The 20050-nt window shown below is 44.2% G+C and overlaps 2 long non-coding RNA genes across 6 annotated transcripts; one reads left to right on the top strand and one right to left on the bottom strand.

The window, feature by feature from the left end:
* The first annotated feature begins 26 nt into the window (after window positions 1-26).
* LOC128915667 (uncharacterized) lies at window positions 27-19299 on the top strand. Of its 5 annotated transcripts, XR_008468711.1 has the most exons (6): window positions 27-253; window positions 5884-6151; window positions 10810-11101; window positions 12119-12235; window positions 13392-16470; window positions 16730-19129. It is a non-coding gene; the product is annotated as an uncharacterized LOC128915667 (long non-coding RNA). The 5 variants fall into 5 exon arrangements; XR_008468714.1 differs by lacking the exon at window positions 12119-12235; XR_008468710.1 differs by lacking the exons at window positions 5884-6151; window positions 10810-11101; window positions 12119-12235 and having other exon boundaries at window positions 16730-19130.
* LOC128915670 (uncharacterized) lies at window positions 11527-12195 on the bottom strand. Its single transcript, XR_008468722.1, has 2 exons — window positions 12112-12195; window positions 11527-11767 (listed from the first exon to the last, which is right to left on the bottom strand). It is a non-coding gene; the product is annotated as an uncharacterized LOC128915670 (long non-coding RNA).
* Window positions 19300-20050: the final 751 nt, after the last annotated feature.

Raw genomic sequence — 20050 nt, 5'->3', positions numbered from 1 at the left:
AAATATCTATAGATGGGGTGTTACTGGAAATCATGTGACTTCCTGAAGTTTAGCTTCCCCTGCTTGTAAACACATGTAGGAATTTCACTTTCTGATTGCTGGAAACTAAAAGTGAGATACTTCTCAGTAAACTTTTGCTCTACAAAAAAATTATGTTCATGAAAATAATTTCCTCAACTTACGCTAATCTTCTTAAAACTGCAATATTCAGCCATAACCTTCTTTTACAAAGCTCGGACGTGTCGGCACAAAGGTATGAAATTTTATGAATTTCATTATTTCTGGTGACATTGTCATCAACAACAACAACAACAAAAAAATACCTAAATGAAATGATAATAATTAACCGCACTCAGCTGCATTTTGTCTGAGAATTTCCGCATGCTCAGAGTGTGAGAGAACTGACTCATTCTTTATGAGGAGAGCGCAGTATAAATCCTGCTCATTATTTGTGCTGCGAGTGGTATCTACAATTCATTTATTATATGAGCTACAGGGCTCTGGTGCTTTTTCAGTAAAGTGCCATTAATATCACAGCTGGCTACGCTACACACGCCCTGCAAGATCTTGAGAAATCACGTTGCAGATTGGGTGGAAATACTTTAAATGTATTTTTGTTCAACGCGTTTTAGTATTTCTTCTTTGAACATGCTCCCCCGTCAAATGAGACCATCTCAGCAACTCCAGCAAGACAAAAAAAGAAAGCCGCAGCTGGAATTCAGAAATAGATATTATGCAGCACCACGAAATATTGTGCTTTGTTAAATCCTTTGTTAAAGGATTCTTTGAAGGAGCACAGGACTGGAAGTGACTCCCCTGCCGTTTATCAATCCTCCATTATCAAGGGCCGTGTTCCAGGATAACTCTCAGAACTAGCTAACAGGTTATTAATTAGTAGTCACTATTATATAAAAACAGAAACAAAGGAATAACAAAGCAACAGAAACCACGCCACATGGTAGACCCCACCCAGAGCATTTCACAGATGGTCTCTGTGTTGGGAATACTGCCCATGCCTGGATCTGCCATCAGTCTGCCCCGTTCCACCACTGGACCATCCGCAGCAGAAAAATCTCTATGTAGCAGTATGTGTTTGTATAAACAAAGAAAAAGATGGCAATATACAGGGAAGACGAAAGGAGAAGGGAGGTGAGGAAAGGAACAAATGAGTTGACACGTAGTACATCAAGCTTGAAAGAACTTGTCAAGGCCTTATCCTGCTACTGATCAGTTGCTGTAGTTAGCTGAGCTGCTCCGCCTTTCCGATAAACTAAAACGAATCCCATTTCATTTCAGTGCCATTCGTATCCAGACTTATGTGCGTGTCTGGCTGTCTCTAGGATATACATTAGGAAACTGATGGAAAGCACCTGATAGCATCAGTCAGATAAGATGGCTGATGTTCCCTCTACAGTCCAAAAGGCTGTAAAAATATAAAAATAATATTTTGGGCTGAGATGACTCAGAAATCAGCATCAACTTGCCAACTTGGAAGGCCCTAGGATGTTTGCTTCAAATAGTATCTTGGTAACAAATTCGTATGTCACATTCACATACACAAATCCATACATAATGAGATTAAAGGTCACAGCTCCTTAGGAGAAGCCCTGTTAATACTGAAATACAAAAAAAGTCTGCTGCCTACAAACAGAAAACTTATAATCCAAAGGCACTTCATTAAGTGAACTGATCTGTTTCTACAGCTACGCTCCATAGAAGCCTGTAGCAAAAAGAACCCCCCCTTTCTTTTCTTTTCATGCTTTTTACCTGGCATTTTTATCATGCCTGGCTTTCAACTGGGAGCATTACATTCTGGGTCAAAGACTTATTCTGAAGACTTACACGTTTTGGATAGGCCAAAAACAGGGGTGGTTTTTGTCCAGGAAAAGTTCCCTTTGGTATCTAGGAGCTCCATTAGGAGGACGGGAACGAGCCCTTACATTACGTATCGTCAACCAACGTGTGAACCTGATAACAGTTTATTTTAAGGGTGCCATCACAGAGACGAGCTCTACAATCAGCAGTAACAGGAAGAATTAAGAATAGGAGTAGTCAGACTGCATGTGAGAATCAAAAATTCCTGCCAGTCCTCTAGAAAAATTTCCCTGCAAGGAGGATGCCATCTACCTTGAGATGTTTATAGATAGCATCAAAGAAGAAACCAAACAAATTTACTAACAGAAGTAAATTGGAGATTAAGTGTACCTAAAGAGATGGTCAGCTACAGGGCCGGATTATTGCTGGGCTAAAGGCACCAATCGCCTGAGCCATGACACAAGCTGGCCATGAACATCCTGTAAGATGCCCCTAGCCCTTTTCTTCACCTTGCATAGTCACGACTTGCATGTGAAAACTATGACAATTTCAAGCTTCACGATGAGATCTGTACTTTTTTCCCATGGGTTATTTTGCAGACTGGAAAAAGGTATTTGGGGAAGCGTTTGGGAAACTAAAGTCACATGCTTTGAGGTGAAAAACCAGCCTGCCTGAATCCATATATTCTGAGCTCAGCATTAACAGAAGTTATCAGTTTCTTACAAGAAAACACAATATGCTTTGGAAGTGAAAACAAACTTCCACACGATTGGAGCAGAAACCTCGTACTTAATTTCTGTGCATTTGACACGAAATACAGAAACCTCTGATTTAGAGTTCAGTGTGTTTCAATGGATTCCAAATAGCCTCAAGGGCAGCTTCAAAACTAAAGGTAATTATGAAAATAAAACCTCAAATTTCTCAAACAAACCAAACGCTTGGTTTAACCCTGAAAAGAAACTTGTGGAGGCTGGTCCATGCTGGATCAACAGAACTGGAGATATGGGCTGGTTCTGCACCAATCTGATCGTGTCTGAAGCACGTCTGGAAACAATCTCTATGGCTTGCACTTAAGAAGTATGCACGTAAAAGCTTTAACTGAGTCTTACCTACAAATTCAGTCTGGACCATCCTACAAAATTAGATACCTTCAAAAGCAAAGCTCCCAGGGCCCTTGCCACAGAGGTCTGAAGATTAGGTGTTACTTGCTTGACCAATTAGCTGCTATTTGAAACTGTACAGGCTTGGCATAGGTTAATTTAGTCATTAAAAAAGTTCACAGAGTCTTTATCTGTCTAGAAACAAGCAGCAGCAGACAGTTTCCTTGCTCAGAAGTCTCTAGGTTTGCCTCACCGGTGGGTTTAAGACTCAAGACACCCCACCCTCTCCTTGCTCTCAGGGTCTCGCTCACAACACTGTCTCCTGACTTCCTCCCTCTCTACCATCTGTGGCTCTGGGACAATATTTTAGTCCCTGTAACAGTAACTGGGGCAAACAGGCAACTTGGTTCTTCCTTGCCCTGTGGCCAGCACTGGGTCGTGGCACCTAGCTCAGCGCTGGAGGAGGACCAGTCCCTCCATCTTTGAGCCTGAAACACAACACCCAGGAAGCCCACTGGCTGCAAAAAGCTCCCTGTCTGTGAATACCCCCTAACACAAAACTTTTAAATAAATACCATACAATAGTGTTGACTTTACCTCTGCATTGTACTTAGCACATAGACACCATTAGATATTGCACCACACAGATCTAATGTTTGCTTTTCTGTGATGGTCCGTGTTGGCTTATCAACCTCCAGGCCCATTTTCCACTCCTGACTTGCACCTGTGCTATTGTTGTACTCCCTCCTAATTGCCCAAAATCTATTGCTTGTCTCTTCCACACCCTGGGATTTTTCAAGATATCCATTTCGTGGTGCTGATACTCCTCTTGTACCGACGCTAGTTTGGTAGTATAAAAGCCCACCTGAATTACCAGCACTGTTTATTTCCTGTGGTTTCCAGAGGAGAGTTCAGCAGATTTCCAAACCTCAGAGGCTTGGCTGCGTAAAGACTCATACTGTAGAGTCCCAGACACAGGAGGTGACACAGCAATCTGATGCTTACAAGGTGGTTCTGTGGGGATTTCCAAGAAATAAGGCTCCCATCAGCAACTAAGGCACTGCAAGTCCCTGGTCTGGGCTGAACATTTACACCAGTAATAAACCCTTATTACTGCTGACACGAAAAACCTCCAATATTCAACATTTAGAGATCTTTACCAAACATTCCTAAAATTTAAAATGTTTTTCTTAATGACAATATACAAAATTAGTATCATAAGTTACACTAATTTTCTGGTCTGCTTGTATTTTCCACTTTTTTTCATAGTATGAGTAAGCCACCAAAGTTCCAAACAACAGTGGTTTACTCTTAACACATGTAAATTCAGGGCCTAGCTTTAGTAGCTTTTGAAACACAAGGACACTAAAGGAGGCCATTTGGAGACTTACTCAAAGACAACTACCTTATTTCTGTGCACACCGTAGCTGTATAGACATTACTCTGGCCACACATGAATTCCACCAACACCTAGGTTAGCTTCCACACCAAGGTATCCAGCTCAGCGGCAGGGGCTTCTCACAGAAGAGAAGTGCAAGCATGTTCCTCAAACCTCTCGGGAGAAGAATTTGACCTTCCAAGTTAAGACTCAAAAATATCACTACAACCTTAAAAAGCCTCCGTCTCTTCCCATCGACACTGTTGAATCTTATTTTTGGTTAGCAGATCCTGTTTCCCACAGACCTGCCTCTCCTCCCCTTCTCCTTGTCCCACATCCCTCCCTCCAGAGCTTTCCTTGCTCCCATCTCCCTAATCATCTCGGGCTCGTTTCCAGAGATCTGCTTTTAAAAATACAGCAGCGTGCTATAAACACATTAGGCTTGTCAGCTTTAAAACTTGCTCGAGTTACTGTTTCCGAGGCAGGAGAGGGGAAAAAGGGTATTCCAAGGGGACCCCCTTGACGTGACCATTCATCTGCCTACATCAGCAGTTCCCAAGCTTGTCAGCTTGCAACCTCATTTCCGGGCTCGTGACCTCTCTTCCATCAGCGCTCCTCAGGGTCGCGACCCTAACTTTGGAAACTTCTCGGCTGGATCAGTCAAAAGTGACGCCTCAAGAATAATTTTCCAGTCGGTGCCATGTTTGTTTACGCTCCTGAGCGGCGTGATTACCCTGAAGTTCAGGTTCAAACTTGTCTCTTTGCTTGTTTGTAAGTCTGGAAAGAATTTCTGGGTGTCACTCAGCCAGCAGATAGTGAACTCTGTAACTTTTGACTGTTCTGGTTAGAGGCAATTACATCCCAACTGCCCTGGTATGGCATTAAGCACTTGGCTGCAAAGTTCAGCTGTGCCTGGATGAAGCGGGGATTTTGCTTCTCTGCGGAGTCTGGAAACATCATTGTTTTCTCTACTTGCATGTCACGATCATTCAGTTACTGTCCCCAAATCGCTCCTTTTACAGTGACGTGGTTTCATCTACCACACCGTGCATCCTCACTGCCTCACACACGCACGCAACTGGATGAGCTCTCACAGCTGCTTTGCTGCACATCAGTTTGCCTTTCTCTTTACAGTCATTGAGAACGTGCGGTTAGGGAAAATGTTAATATTCAGGTTTCTGACTCCGCTTTGCCATCTTTGCTCACTGGTAAAAAAGGTGTGGGGGAAAAGAAGAAAATGGTAAAGTGCTTTGAATGGATCTTGAAAATATTACAAAAACGGCTAAAGTCTCAGAACATTCACAATCTGGATGTGCTACAGCTAGTCCTGCTTTGGAGTTTCCCTGGAATTAAAATAATTGGGAACTTTTCAACTACCTGTTTTCTCTTATTTTCACATCATATCCTTACTCAGCCTACGTGTCCTTGTAGGGGTGATTCTGGCTCTTGCATTAAAGGCCAGATCCTTTGGCTTTGCTGCCCACAGAATGTCTCTCACATGCTGCTCTCTTACTCTAAGCCTAAAGCAATTGTTTAACTTTCTATTTGACCTCAGTGTATTTTGGTGTTACTGTTTTTCAATTTAAACAGCCAAGAGATATCTGCCTAGACACACCAGGCTGGAATTTGGGGAATGTAAAGTGGAAGCTTAGCCGTAGTGGCAGCACCTGGGAGCAGCCAGCCTTCATACCTGCCTTTGGAAAACACAGAATATAAGTCTCAAGTCCAGGGGGAACCAGTTCATATGAATCTCTGAAAGGACCTACCACCATCCGTGCAGTTGAAGGGATCAAGTTACTGAAGAGCAGTAGAGGAGAAAGACATTTGGGGTCTGTGCTTTTGCACCACTCAGGCACGCGTGAGTACACAAGGCAGTTGGGTACAACCCCTTTTTGCAATTATTCAGTCCCCATATGAGGTTTAAACATCTGACTTTGGTTGCTGCCAATAAAAGAGATTAGGCTGAAAAGGTTTCAGCATGAAAGGCAACCACTGAAGCCAACATCAGGGCTTCTCTTTCCCTCAAGTATGAGGGCAAAGCCCCACGGCTTGGTAGTACAGGCCAGCAAATGAGGAAAACGAAGTCATGCCTTGTTAGAATGAAGCTTGCTGAGTGCCAGAGCACATCAGCAACAAGGAGAAGTTTCTGTTTGGGCCTGTAATGATTTGCATGAGACCATCACTTGTTTGCTACTATAGAGCACTTTCAGAAGGGCTGCTGATCCCTACTGAATTGCAGATGGTTTTCTCTTTCTTCCTGTCTTTTGTTGACACACTGTGCTTATAAGAGTGCACCAAGGTCAGGTTTGCCTTCCGCCTTTCTCTTGGGCCATTATGAAATGGAAAACTGGTGGAAATGTCAAAGCGATCAGGCTTGAGGAGCTGGTGTGGTTACTGCTACAGAGTTGAGTATACTCTGAAAAATCTGCCCAAGACTTCTCCAATTTCAGCCGGGGGGTTCAGATGGACAGGAGATTTCAGGTTTGTGGGGAGTTGTCTGGTCGTGCTTGGATTTTTGCCTTAAAAAAAAAAAATAAACTGGATTTGCTTCAACTAGAATGGAATTTAAATTTTTGCCGGAGAGAGGAGGACAGATCCCAAATCTGCAACACTAATCCAACCTCATGATAAGAACACGTGCATCTTCATGAGTAATGTTCTACAAAAAGGAAAAACTGCACTGTTAAATGGAAAAGAGATAGCAAAATCAAAATAATCTTATTCATCCTGGTAATGCACAACTCTGCGTAGACCAGATGGAATTTAGTAAAACAAAGCAGGTAGACAACTGAGAAGACTTTGACCAGTATAGGAAATTAACCCTCCTTTTGAAGAAAAGACCCACTATCAAAGGTTCATGGCTGAAAAACTAATTGCACCATAGCCATTGTAGCGACGTAGCATCTGTATAATCAGGTTAGACTCCCATTTGATTTATCAAACGCGCAAGCTCTTGTTTCAGTAGAGTATGGAAGCACACTTTGAAGCGCATATTTCATATCTGGATGAAGTTCTCATGTCCAGGTGCAACATTTGTAAAGCATCCAAGAAAATACAAAGGGGCCTTTTAAGAGAGAGACTCCCCCCAGCTTGGAACAGAGGTTCTTCTCTTGAGGATTACAAGACCATTCAGCTAATGTTTGGTCTCTTCCTGCTGATCAAAAGAATCCAAACAGCACATAGAAGTGTTGGAAGGTGGTAGATTCAATCTTGTCAAAGATACATTCAGGACTTTTTTCTAGTAGCAAGGTCAAACGCTTTAGCGATCCACTAGAATATGACACCGGCAAATATTTTTTAGAAAAGGTGGACGTCAAAGGATAAGGAAGTGGAGTTCAGCTGGATCTCCACCACAGCTTTCGAAGACATAGTGGTGCGTGTAACTAAACATCCAGAGGTCTCTCCTGCCACTGCCAGCACAGACAAGACTCCAGCAGATATCTTCAATATGTGCGTTTGAGACTTCGGGGTACCAGAAGGCCTACCCTAAAAAAAGAATAATTTGGGGAAGATATGTAAAAGATGAAAGTGCTTTTTTTTTTAAAAAAAAAAAAAAAAGAGAGAGAGAGAAACCTTGCATGCAATCACATAGCAGCCGCAAAGCGAGGGATGAAGAGAAAGTCTAAAGTGAGCTCTGCTGGCCACTCTGACAGCCCTCCCAGAGGAATGAGAGTTGAGCTGGCACATCTTGGTAAGGCTCCCGCTGCCAAGGGCTGTACACAAAATGATGCTAAAGGACCCATTCTGCTCAATTTATTACAGGAAAGATAGTCAATATTTGCTCATTTTACTCATCTATCAGTTGTGAATCTGTGCCCATTAACCATATAAACTATATATGGAGAAAAAACAGCTGGTGAAAGGATCTTGCAGAGAGGCATGGGAATTCACTAAAAATCTGTAATTCTGAGTAAGAATGACTGTCAGAAAGTTCACAGGGCCTCTTGTGTGATCCTCCACCTGTCAATGGGAAAGGAGCTATACAAAATAAGATCTTATTTGTGAAACTGAAAAATCCATGTAGTCCTTGAAAGGAGGAGATGAACTCTTTGAAATAACAAGGATGTAAAAGGAATAATCTGGCATAGTTTGTTACTTCTTGCCCTTCATCGGCATATTATTCCCTAAACCAGCCCAGCAGAAAACAAAGAGAGAGACATGGAAAATGAGTGCAACTAGGCATCAGCACAAGAGCAGCGAGTCTTACTCCACCAGTTCTCAACTTAAGAGCCTTAACTGTATTACATGATGACAGCAGATCGCATCAGAGACACCAAATCTTCAGTCCCAAAGACAGAAACATTTTATCCACATCTGGGAAGTGACTGTGATCCTGCAGACCTGGAGGCTGATGAAATTGAGACAACTTTCTTTGGAGGTGCTGAAAGGCACAAATACCAAAAGACAACCAGGGAACCTGAAACTAGTAGTGCACGAGACTATATGAATCAACAGAACAGCCCAGGGATACTGGCGTGAAGCAGCCAGGATGGGAAAAAAAAAAAAAAAAAGAAAAAAAGAGACGAGAGGCCATGGGTATCTGAACATGTTTACATTCAGCGTAGCATTATCCACGTCTCATGCACAAAAGCAGGACCTATTTCTGTGCACTACCCTTGAAGAACATTGCAACATTGCCTTATGACATGATACTCACTCACGAGATGGGCACTTCTCTAAATTAAGTGCTTTCTAACACTGGATAGTCTTTCTGACTTGCTTTTTTAGTGGATGCTTTTTTAAATAGCTTGCTGTCCAGTGACTTGGAGTCACATGCTTGTGCCATTGATCATTCAGAGAGTATTTCACAAATTCTTTGGGAAAATACTCAGACTTGCCTAGATAAATAACAGAGCTACGCCTGTCACAGAAACTCCCTTCTCTGCCTGGAACAAACTGAAGACAGGGGGAGATGTTTCCACAGTCAGCACCAGAGCTAAGACTAAGGAGTGAAAGGTGCTCACCTGTAAGTTTGAGCTCCAGGGCTATTGCTAACAAGCAGAACAGCCAGAATAAATGGTCAGTGGATTGCCAAAGACATCCACAAGAGGAGGGTGCAGAATTGGAAGGGAGTGCTGGGATTATATCTGCCCAGCTCCTTTTGTATCAAGAAATGCATCTCTGCAGAAGAGGCCACAGAGACGGGTCAAGGGACACAGATTGATCAGACAGACGTGGACAGACAGAGCCAGAGCTAAACCCGAGAGGGTGGCAGAGGCTGCTGGGTGGGCTCGGCCACCGTTTGGGAAGAGCAGCGGGGACTCCTCTGGCTAATGTCTGGCTGTGTCCAGTGGGTGTGAAAGGAGCTCAGAGCGATGGGATCTGAGTGAGCTGCACCGGTGTGCTTTTAGATCTCAGACTATTAATTTCCAGATTTACGTGTCACTGGTCTGGCAGCATCCACGTACCTATGGAAAGGCAGTTCCCTGTTCCCAGCTCTCCCAGTTGCGTATACATAGCAAGGATAGAAAGGGGGACACGGCAGTTTTAGAGGAACAAAGTGATTTTGGGATCCTTGGAGGTCCCCTTCCTTTTCTCTGGCATGAACTACAGCACCTCGAAGGGAGCTCTGAGATGCGGTCTGTTTCCCCGCGCTCACGATGGGCCCCACTGTGGTGTCTTTCAATATGGCCCATTTGCAGCGTCCCCGTGCAGTGTTTCACGAGCTGGAAGGAGTACACAGGGTGGGTTGTTCTTGCCTCTCCTGTCCCTTGTCTACAACATATGGACAGCATATGAGAGACTAAGTGCAAGTAGGAGTCAGGTCCTGCCCCAAGAGTGACTGAGAAGTTAGTGAAATAAACTGGCTGGTAAAGGCGACTGGAAAGTCTGATGCCTGGAAGTGCAAATCTTGCAGGAGAAATCATCCCCGGAAGGAAGCTACATGCCTTTGGTTATGTCCGACACCGCCACAGGCCTCAAGCAAATACTCCAGAAGGCAGCAGGCACTCACTAGCATGAACGAAAGTGGTTCCGCGGAATCCTGCAGTCCTGCACAGCAAGTCGCCACAGAACTAAACCCCAAAATGCTTTGGCAGGGCTGACCACACGGCCATCTGCTGTGTACCACCGAGGCCTGGCAGCCTTCATCTCCTCCACCTCAGGCATCACTGCGTAGGTGGCCTGACTCATTCTCTTAGGTGTACCTGATGGACTTAAAAGAGGATTTAGGCACCCAGAATTAGGCCTCAAAACTGTACTGAAGTTACAGGGCACAGGGAAATGGTGCAAACAGCCCATTTCCTTGCTGTCCAAACGCGAGAGGATGCAACAGAGGGCCGCGAGTTCTAAGGCATAATCAGAAGCCGCTGTAAAATTCCTTGCGGAAACAAGAGATCTATTTTATTTATCACAAATTTGCTAAGTAAGGTTAATACCCTGGCATTGACCCTGCCTCGTATGCCCTTAGTAATACTAGTGTGCTTTGTCCCGTTAAGATTTTACAGCAGAAGAGATAACACGCGGTCGATAACCCATTATAAACAGGTACTTTTCTTCTTCTCCCCCTCCCCACAGCCCCCACCCCATTGTAGCAGAGAAGATAACGCTCCAGCCAGAGAACTTGTTTCCAATGTCAGCCTGTAACCAGCTTACGCCTGAAGAAAAAGAGACTGATCAGCCATTGTGGTCTTTATCCTGGCAGCTGAATAGCCTGCGTGAATATCAACATTATCATAAATCACTCAATTGCTGAAAGTCATCTTCCCCTCAGAAGGAGCTGAATAGCAACCGTTTCTAAATCCTTATGTACATCCATTTACAGCAGCTGAGCTGTGGGAGTATATAGACCTATTTTTCAGCTAGCATGGTAATCAAGCCATTCCTCATTTAAGAGTGGATTCATTTGCCTCGGTATTAGTCCCAAATAATAGTTCCAGAAATTGATATGTAATCTCCAACTAAAACTAAGTTTAAGCTGAGGCCGCCAGACTCCTTTATTCCTCAAAACACATTTAAAGTCCCCAGCCAGACTCTCATCTCGGTGTGAATCTGAACATACTGCATCACAATTTGAAAGCCACCGCTTTAAACGGGTGTTTCTCAGTAGCCCCAGTCTAGCCATAAAGATCAGAATCTGTCCTTAATATCTCTGCACACTGGTACTGTGCAGAACTAGCTCCAGACTATTTATAGCTCACACTATATATACACACTGCAGCTTCTAAAAGCATATTTTATCTTTTGGGAGGACAATGCTTTCAGAAACGTAATAAAAGGCAAAGTTTTGTTAAAAAAAAAAAAAAAAAAATCTGCTCAAACCCTTAACCTGGAAGAGTGGCCCCATGCTGCCAATCAGATAATAAGCTTAATTATTACATCACACTTTATTTGTAGCTCACTGTGTAGTTAATGGTTGCAGCTTATCTAACAGGAGAAATGTGAAACCAGAGTTTTAGAACAATAGAAACAAGGCTGTCACCAGCAGGCTGCCAATGAATCACGGCCCCGCAGTCAAGTTCCCCCAGAAGGTCATCTGTAACAGAAATACATCTCCGCCTGGAGCTGGCAAAACGCTGAAAAGTGTTTCTCAGATTTACCCTAATAAAATATCCAGCAGATCCATTACCAGAACAACTTCACCTGGTTGTATTTTTAAGTTCTGTTGATTGCAAGACTTAATAGTAAAGGTTACCAAGTGAGCAGGACGCTTGCTTCTGTGCCTGGGATTCTAGAGCGGGTTTTACCTTAACCCTAACTTCAAGACCTCTAAACCTCAAGCTTTTACAAACCTTACGGGAAAAGTGATTTACTGTTCTCTTTTACATTTTCAAAAAAAGAAAAAATTATTTTTAAACACTAAGTAACTTTCTTCCATACCATTCAGAACTGAAACCCTGAAACCACGAGAGACAGCGAGGTCTGTGAAAAGGATTCGCCAAGACACAGAAAGCAGCGCTGACGCTTTCGTGTCCAGAGAGATATGCAGAAAAAGAACAAGGAAGTACAAAAAAAAAAAAAAATATCAGGTACTACCTGTGCCATAAATATGGAAACTGGTTTTGCTCATACATAATTATTTTGAAGTAACTGCTCTGTCTGCAGCTTAAAGAGAAAAAAAAAATTCTTCTGCTGCACTCGCAAAAGAGCTCCAGATTTTCTGCAAGAGGGAAAAGAACAGATGATGGGGGGAGCTGTTCTTTTAAGACGAATGTCATTGGCACAAACAGCTGGCAGTTGGTAGCATATTATTTATACGTGCAGTTGCTCATGTTTTTTAACAGATAAGAAAGCAATATCTCATTTGCAATTCAGGTGAGGCACATGAGTGGCTCTACAGCGCCACTGGCCCCTGGGCCATGTTTCTTATCGTATCAGAAACATCTGTCACGGTGCGAATGAGTTCATTATGAAAGCATATCAAATATGCAGTTTCAGGATGAGACAGCAGCCTGCAAAGGAACCAGAAAACCAGCCTCCCCCTGCAAAAGCTGGGATGGTCTGTCCCATAGTCACCAGCTGGGAGGAGGGCAAGCACTGGGAGGGGTACGAGGGAGAAAAAGGGAGAGAAACCTTGGAAGTGTCACGATTATAAATTATCCCTTCTGTAGGAGCCGACTGCGTCTGAGAATGGGCTTGCTCACGAGGGCCTGGCGGTTCACACAGAGCGTGCAGACACGCTGCAAAATGATTGTCACATCGCTCCACACCAAGTCCTCTGCTCCTCCAGGCTGCGACGGACCTCACTAATGCTGGCCTTTGTGGTCCAGAGGACTTTCCTTGACAAAATACCAGTAGGCTGGGCTACAAAAGATACATGGGGAGGTGGTCAGCGCGGGGGTTACAATTAGAAGTGCACTTGTGGGGGCTCCGTGGTCAGAGATGGAAATGAATCCATTTTAAGGGCAGCAGACTGTAAGATGATAGGAGCTTCCACTTCCAGGGAAGTCAAGGTGCATCTTTGATCCCGGCTGAGAAGAAAAACAGGATGCATTGGAAACCGCTCACACCCCCACGTTCATCTCCGCTGTAATGCTGCACCTGGCACAAATTTAGAATGCAATGATTTGTAATATGGGCCGTGTTTGTCTCTAGTGGTGTTCTCCAGGGCTGGGTCTAATACCCCTGTGAGTACAACAACGTTTTTGTCCTCTCTTTAGCAGGGACGAAGTCAGCTCAAGGTGACTTCAGAATCCCGTGTGCCTAGAAGAGGCCTAGAAATGCCTGTGTAGCTCTGGAAGCAGGCGGCTGGATTGAGACCCCCATCTGTGTCGCGCTGAGTCACTGCTACCTGCTGTGCCTTTGGACTTTTATTGAAAAATACAAGAGAAAAAACGACCGTGTCTTTTGCTCTTGCTGAGAAACCCCTCTGAACTTCAGCTGATGCACAGGGGAGAGCTGCGGACAGACCCTGGGCTGGACCATTACCTTCTTTAGCCCCTGCACAGCAGCCAGGCACACACACACTGCCTTTTCTGTCCCATCAGAGACCGCTTTGGTGAGCCTGTAATGGCGGCTGCTGCTGCACTTGTGGATAAAATGTGAAACATCCTCATTTTCCCCCCCAAAGGAGTACTAAAACCAGGCACGCGGCTTAAGGAAAATAGAGAAAAATACCTATTTTAACTTTGCTTCTAATCACAAAACATATATTCTTAAATATGCATACATCGGCAGAAACAGTGGGTAAGGGCTCCCGTTCTAAAACAAACAGAAACATGCACTTTGAGCCCTCATATGAAATGGCAGTAAAAGCCCAACCCAATAATTATTTTCCTTGATTTTCAGCCAGACGAGGCACAAGACAAATAAGTCATCAAGGACAAATAAAAGGAGGTTCATTCATCGCATTCAGGGCTGGAATCTTTAATGGTCACCAAATGAACTAAGATAACTAAGTAACCATTGTAAATATTAATCTTTAAAGGAAAACAATACTCCCAACAACAGGAAGCCTGATAAGACATTGGATGTTGCCATCAGTGTTATGGAGTCTCTCTAATTTCCTTAGTTTTTTCTTATGCCTGTAGAGGGATCAGGAAGGGGAACATATGGTATCTCTCAAAGGAAGTAAATTAACATTATTAATAGCTAATGTGGGAGAGGTGAAACAGTGATTGTTCGTGGTGGTTGTTATTGTGCTTTTGTTGGGGGGGGGGGGAAGCCTGCCTGCTAGTGAGTTTAAGCGCTCAAGCCAAATTCAAAATCTTGTATTTATAAACAGAGATCTGATAACAGTTGCCTAAGCATCCATGATGCTTTGCCAGCGCACGCACGTCAAGCTGATCTGAAAGGGACTGTGTCTTGGGGTTTGTCCTAGGAGTTAGCTAACGCAGATGAGAACTTATGGCACGGTGCCGGCTCCCGGATGACTCCTCACGTGGACCCTCATGTTCTTCTTCGCATTAGTTTAGTTTGAAGCAGAAGGAACGAGGATGGGTAGACCGGCACTTCTGAGGAAGAGCTGTCCTCTGGCATCCACCGAGGCAGCTGGTCAAGGGGCCATTGAGGAGGTGGGTTCTCACAGGCAGCGGTCACTGACGTGGGACGTCTACTTTCAAGTGCACAGTGATGGCATCAGCGGGTTTCTGAGGGCCATGCAGCAGTGTGATATGCAAGTGGGAGAATTATTTTGTGGGAAGAGATGATAACAAAGTGCTGTATTAGGATGGATTGAACTGGTGACCTGGAAGGGTCTCTCAGAGTCCTGGGACCGCTTGCAATTTCCCTGCACTAAGAGAATAATTTCCCTTTCTCAGGCCTCTGCTTTCATCTCTCTCCCAGAGTATGTAGAGTATTTATTTACCCTAAATAACATTGACACTTAAAGAATATACGTTGTAAGCCGTTGCTACTCAAGAGAACGGGACCCTGATCCCAGCCTCAGCTCTGTTTGTCCCAGAGCACCTGAAAGCATAAAATGCATTTCTCATTTTCTCAAGAGATCCTATACTTCCTGCTTTCTTCTCAATCATGAAAGCCTGAGACAATTCCTAGCTGTCCTGGCAGAGGTGGACTTCGTGACACCTTTCATGCTGAGATGATCTGCAAAATTGGCAGATCTCAGTAAAAACAAGAGGACTTGATTAAAATTACCCAGTGAGCTCAGTAGATACAAGCAATTTCTGGGGAAATTGTTCAATAAACTCTTTAGAAAGAAAACAGTGAATTTTTGGTATAATTAATTCACTGAATCTTAATAAAAATTGAGTAGCCCAGTAAGAAAACCTCATGCTTCAGGGCACGTGGTGATTGCTTTATACAGACAAAGGAATTCTCTCTGCCCTTGAAAGCTTATACTTCAACTGCAAGTTGACAGCTGGATTTTGGTTTCTAGGCCTGAAGAGGACAACTTGAATACCTTAAGACAGTATAGACTTCAGTTAAACTTAGACAGGTGCAACTGCTCCGTAAGGAAACCATACAACTCTCCTTGAAGAGAGAACTCAGTAAACTCTGATTATGCTTGTGTCTTAAAGCTGGTCTAAAATACCTCTTCCTGGGTGATGATGGGATATTTTATTTCTTAAGAAACTCATCACATTGACCAAAAAGTTCATGAAAGGCTGACAGGGCTGTGCATTGTTTGCTGGCGCTGTAGAGTTATATGACAAGGATAAATTGTTCTCTGTGCTGAAGCCTGGGTGGTTTATAACATCGTGAAGTTTTCCACACTGCCAATTTTAGGGCCCTTTAGTATTTCAAGTTATGTAAACTTATAATAAAACTGTTCCTCCTTGGCTCTGAAGAATGGGACTTTCTGCTCAATCAGGACAGGGCTGACTTCCAGACACGAAAGGGAGGATGCTTTCGTGATGGCTTAAGAGAGGACATTTCCAAAACATCTATAGCAGTATGAGAAGACAGATGTTTAGCCAGGACAGTTCTACAATCAGGTGAGATACTACCTCAAAGTTAAGTGCGTCAAACCAGACTCTTTAGTGACTGAAATACTTTCTGAGAAATGTAACAAATCTGCATATCTTCATAATCTTCACTACCAATACGATGACATCACCCTGATGATTACAACTCATTACGTTGTGGTCACCCATTCCCTACTTTTTGCCTGTCCCCACCTTCCATCCATGTTGGGCACCAAGTGTGGTTGGTTGGTGGTGGCAGATGAAAACAATTCTACTCTAAAACCACCACAACCTCGGAAAGAAAAGCAAGTTACAGTGCGCTTCCAGGGAATTACAACACCAAGTCGAAAAGCCTAGAGATCTCAAAAGACAGGTAAGGCCTTGTCTCACCCTGATATCAGTGGGATCTTGGAGGGTGTGAGTCTGTGGCAGCTGGAGACCATGAGCAGCACTGGGCCATGCAAAGGGCACACACACAGTTAACCCCTGCACAAAGCTATTGCTCACTTCTGACCCATTTTCTCTCCTTATCATGTAATTAATCACACTTTGCAAGAGCTTCTTCATGGAAGGAGTGAGTTGTCTGGGGGTGGCTGTGATTACTCAGTTGTAACTTGTACTCTCCACATAAGGCAGGGGAGTATGGGGAAATACAGCACTCCTCCGTCCCCACGCACCCCCCTTGGACCTTGGGCCCGGGTGCAGGAGCCGTCCCTCTTTCCCCGTGGCACATGAGAGCAAAGGGCAGAGTTGGCTTCTGCCCTGCTCTTGACCGGAGCAGCGGCACCCGGAGCAAGACATCAGATGACGGTAACAGGTTATTTGTGGTAAAGCTCAGCAACTTGATTACTAATCTCTGGAAACGAGGGGGAAGCTAAGGAAGGATTTTGACCCTGCGGATGCGTCTCAGCAGCGCGGGCACACAGTGCCTCCCAGGGCCACCCTAGGGAAGTGTGCCTCCAGGGCACTCCTCCCGCACCCCAAGTCAGGGCATGGCTGTAATGCCACGGGCCAATTTATAGGACAAATATTGAGGATAATTAAGGATAATCTCTGCTTCAGGTGTCTTGCAAAGAAGGTCAGGTACTCTCTTTCCTTGCCAGATGCGATGAAGTTAGGCAGCTCCTCTTAATAGCAGGTACTTGTTTCTCATAACAAATAACAATAAAAACCCCTATCTAGATCCTAAGGGTTTCCTAGATTTAATCTTCTCAAAACTCAGGCAAGATCATTACGGTGAGTTCTGCCTCTAAAGAGCCATAACAGTGAATTGCATTACCAGCACCAGTCTTCTGCTGGTATATGTTTTCCTTACTGTACCCACGCTAGCAAATACAGAGAGGTGCTATACTATTTATGTCCTGAGCTCAGAAAATAACATCCTTTCAAATAACTTGGCAGGTCAGGGTAGACTAGATAGTCACATGAAAGCAAAGGAGGAATCTGCCCCAGCAACTTCTGCTATTTTTTTTTTTTTGCAGTCTGCTGATTTCATAATATTTGGTCATAAGATGTTGTTTTCGATACTCACTTACTATCATGACGGGCTTCTTCCTAAATAGCCTTTGGGTAACAGACATTTGCATTGCTGGCAAAGTGGAGAAGCTGGGACTAACCAATTCCTGCTCTTGAAAGATCCCACCCAAGGGGGCTTGAGAGGGCATGTGTTGCATGATCTCTTCTGCCTATGGATGTGACAGCTGACACAGGAGGAGGTCTGGTAAAATGGCATGTTCCACCCTCTGTTTCACAATCCTTGTGCACGTGAAGGCCCAATTTCCAAGAAATCAGAGCAACAGCAGTTCCCATCCCTGTGAAGAAGGGATGTTCCTTGGAAACATCTGTCTTGTGCCATCAGAGGCAGGATGCTGAAGGTGAAGGACCAGCAGTCAGAGGAGGCCAGCTGATCCACGGTCAAAACAAGACTGCGCTCAGGCGAGAGGCCTGATTCAGTGATTTCTATGGAAAGGTTGATTCAAAACATAGGCAAAACACATGGCAACACGGACACCAAGAGATTGCTGTTACAGTCCAGCCATTTGTAGCACTCCTGGCCTAGCAGTCCCCTTTATTGTGCCTTCATGTGTCAAACTCTCCTTTTACATCTAGGCAGACTGATGCAGTACTTGAGAAGCTTCAGCAGCATTTTTAACATATCAATCTAACTAGATTTTAATTAACGTTATGGGATTGAGAGCAGAATTTGATCCTGAAGGCTGGTTATTTGTAAAAGCCCAATTGCTGTACGCATTCTCACGTAGTTACGAACATAGGAACTGAAAGAAGCCTTTCCATGCAATCCAGGTAACTCTGCAGTTCTACATACCCCGTAATGTTATTTTCGCTTTGTGCCGCTCTGTACTGCACTTTCATGATCCTTTGAAGGCTCAAAGATAAACAAGAGTCTCCTGAAATGACCTGTCTACACTAGATCAAAGAATAAGCAAGGGGAACACACTTGCAGTGTTAGGCCAATCAAACTGTCCACGGCTGCAAGAAACTTCTCCCTAAAGCAAGTTCACCCCCACTTATCCTCTTCATGGGACACTTTGGCTCAGGCAGACTAGCCCTAGTTTCCTCATTGTATGTTTTCATTAAGCCCTAGACAGCTTTTTAAGTGAATGTACCCATACAAGCACCAACATCTGGCCACTGTCAGGTTAACAGATTAAACGGGCTATTGATCCAGCCTGGCATCCGCCACCTTCCCCGTGACCTTACAGTCTGGTACAGACAGAACTAGAGCAGAAATGGCATCCAGCTCCAAACTCCTCTCTTCACCTGGGGGAAGGGAGGAGGGAAGGAGCCTGGATCTCTGATCTAATCCTGTAGCAAAGTCAGGTGTAGCAACACCCGGGACCTAGAGCATGCATAGGCAGAGCAAACCAAGAAGCTAAGGGGTAAGCTCACCACTGCACTAGATACAACAGCAAGGCCATCGCATACAAAGCAGAGAGAACAGCGTCAACGTCACTATTTGCAATAACACAAACTTTCTCTGCTTTGTGATGCTTACTTTTTTTTTTTTGTTTGTTTTTAAATACAAGCCAGGCAGCGTTCCTCAGCTTTATCTCAGCTGATCTTGTCACCCATGACCAACTTCTGCAGAAAGCCAGGTGGTGAGTTCACAAGGGTGTTCCTAGCAATGAACTGCATCTCACAAATAAAGCCCAAGGAGCAAAGCTGACTTGGTCCATGCTAATCTCCAGGTTTGTGGTCTTTGTTTTGGTGGATGGTGGGGCTTGCTGGAACGGGGCATGATCCATTACATAACGCTAGCCAAGAAGTCCAATCAAAGTCTCACCAGCGTCCCATTAAAAGCCTCTATCACTCATCATGTATTTTGCTGGCTCCCAACAGAGCGCAATGACAGGGCAGAGGGCTGGCACTATTTTTAAACTCTAGGACACTGATCTAAGGCTTGCCAGATTTACACTCCAGCGTTTTAATTCAACTTGATGAGCACTGAGTCTTCACGCCAGCTGTGCCTCATGGAACAGATGCTTGCGTTCAACAGGCTGCTGTGCCAGACTCGCCTCCATTCTGTATCTCTTGTGTACCAACTACATGACCACAACTTAAACCTGCAAGCAAAAAGGCAGAGAAAGACCAGATCTGACACCCTGTTCCCCTCTCAGGAGCCCAATTCAGCTCTGTTTACAATGAATCTGTGTACAGACAATAAAAGGTCTTGAGCTGGAGAGCAAGAGAGTAGGACTAATTTACTTCTAAACAACAGTACCACTAACTGACTTGCAGTTAGCCCTGTTGTTTGGCCAGTAATAGTTACAGATCCCCCCAGTACGTATGCAGACCTTTCAACTCCTAGACCTTAAAAGAACTACTTATAAAAATATAGATACCATCATATCATTACTTCACAGATTGGAAAACACAGGCTTGAGAAAAGTATCAGATAACTTGTCCAGAATCCCATGACAGTAGTAGAGCCC

This window comes from Rissa tridactyla, chromosome 10, assembly GCF_028500815.1.
Source record: "Rissa tridactyla isolate bRisTri1 chromosome 10, bRisTri1.patW.cur.20221130, whole genome shotgun sequence".
Lineage (NCBI taxonomy): Eukaryota > Metazoa > Chordata > Aves > Charadriiformes > Laridae > Rissa > Rissa tridactyla.
The sequence above is the reverse complement of the archived record's forward strand: the minus strand, read 5'-3'. Positions and strand labels throughout refer to the sequence as shown.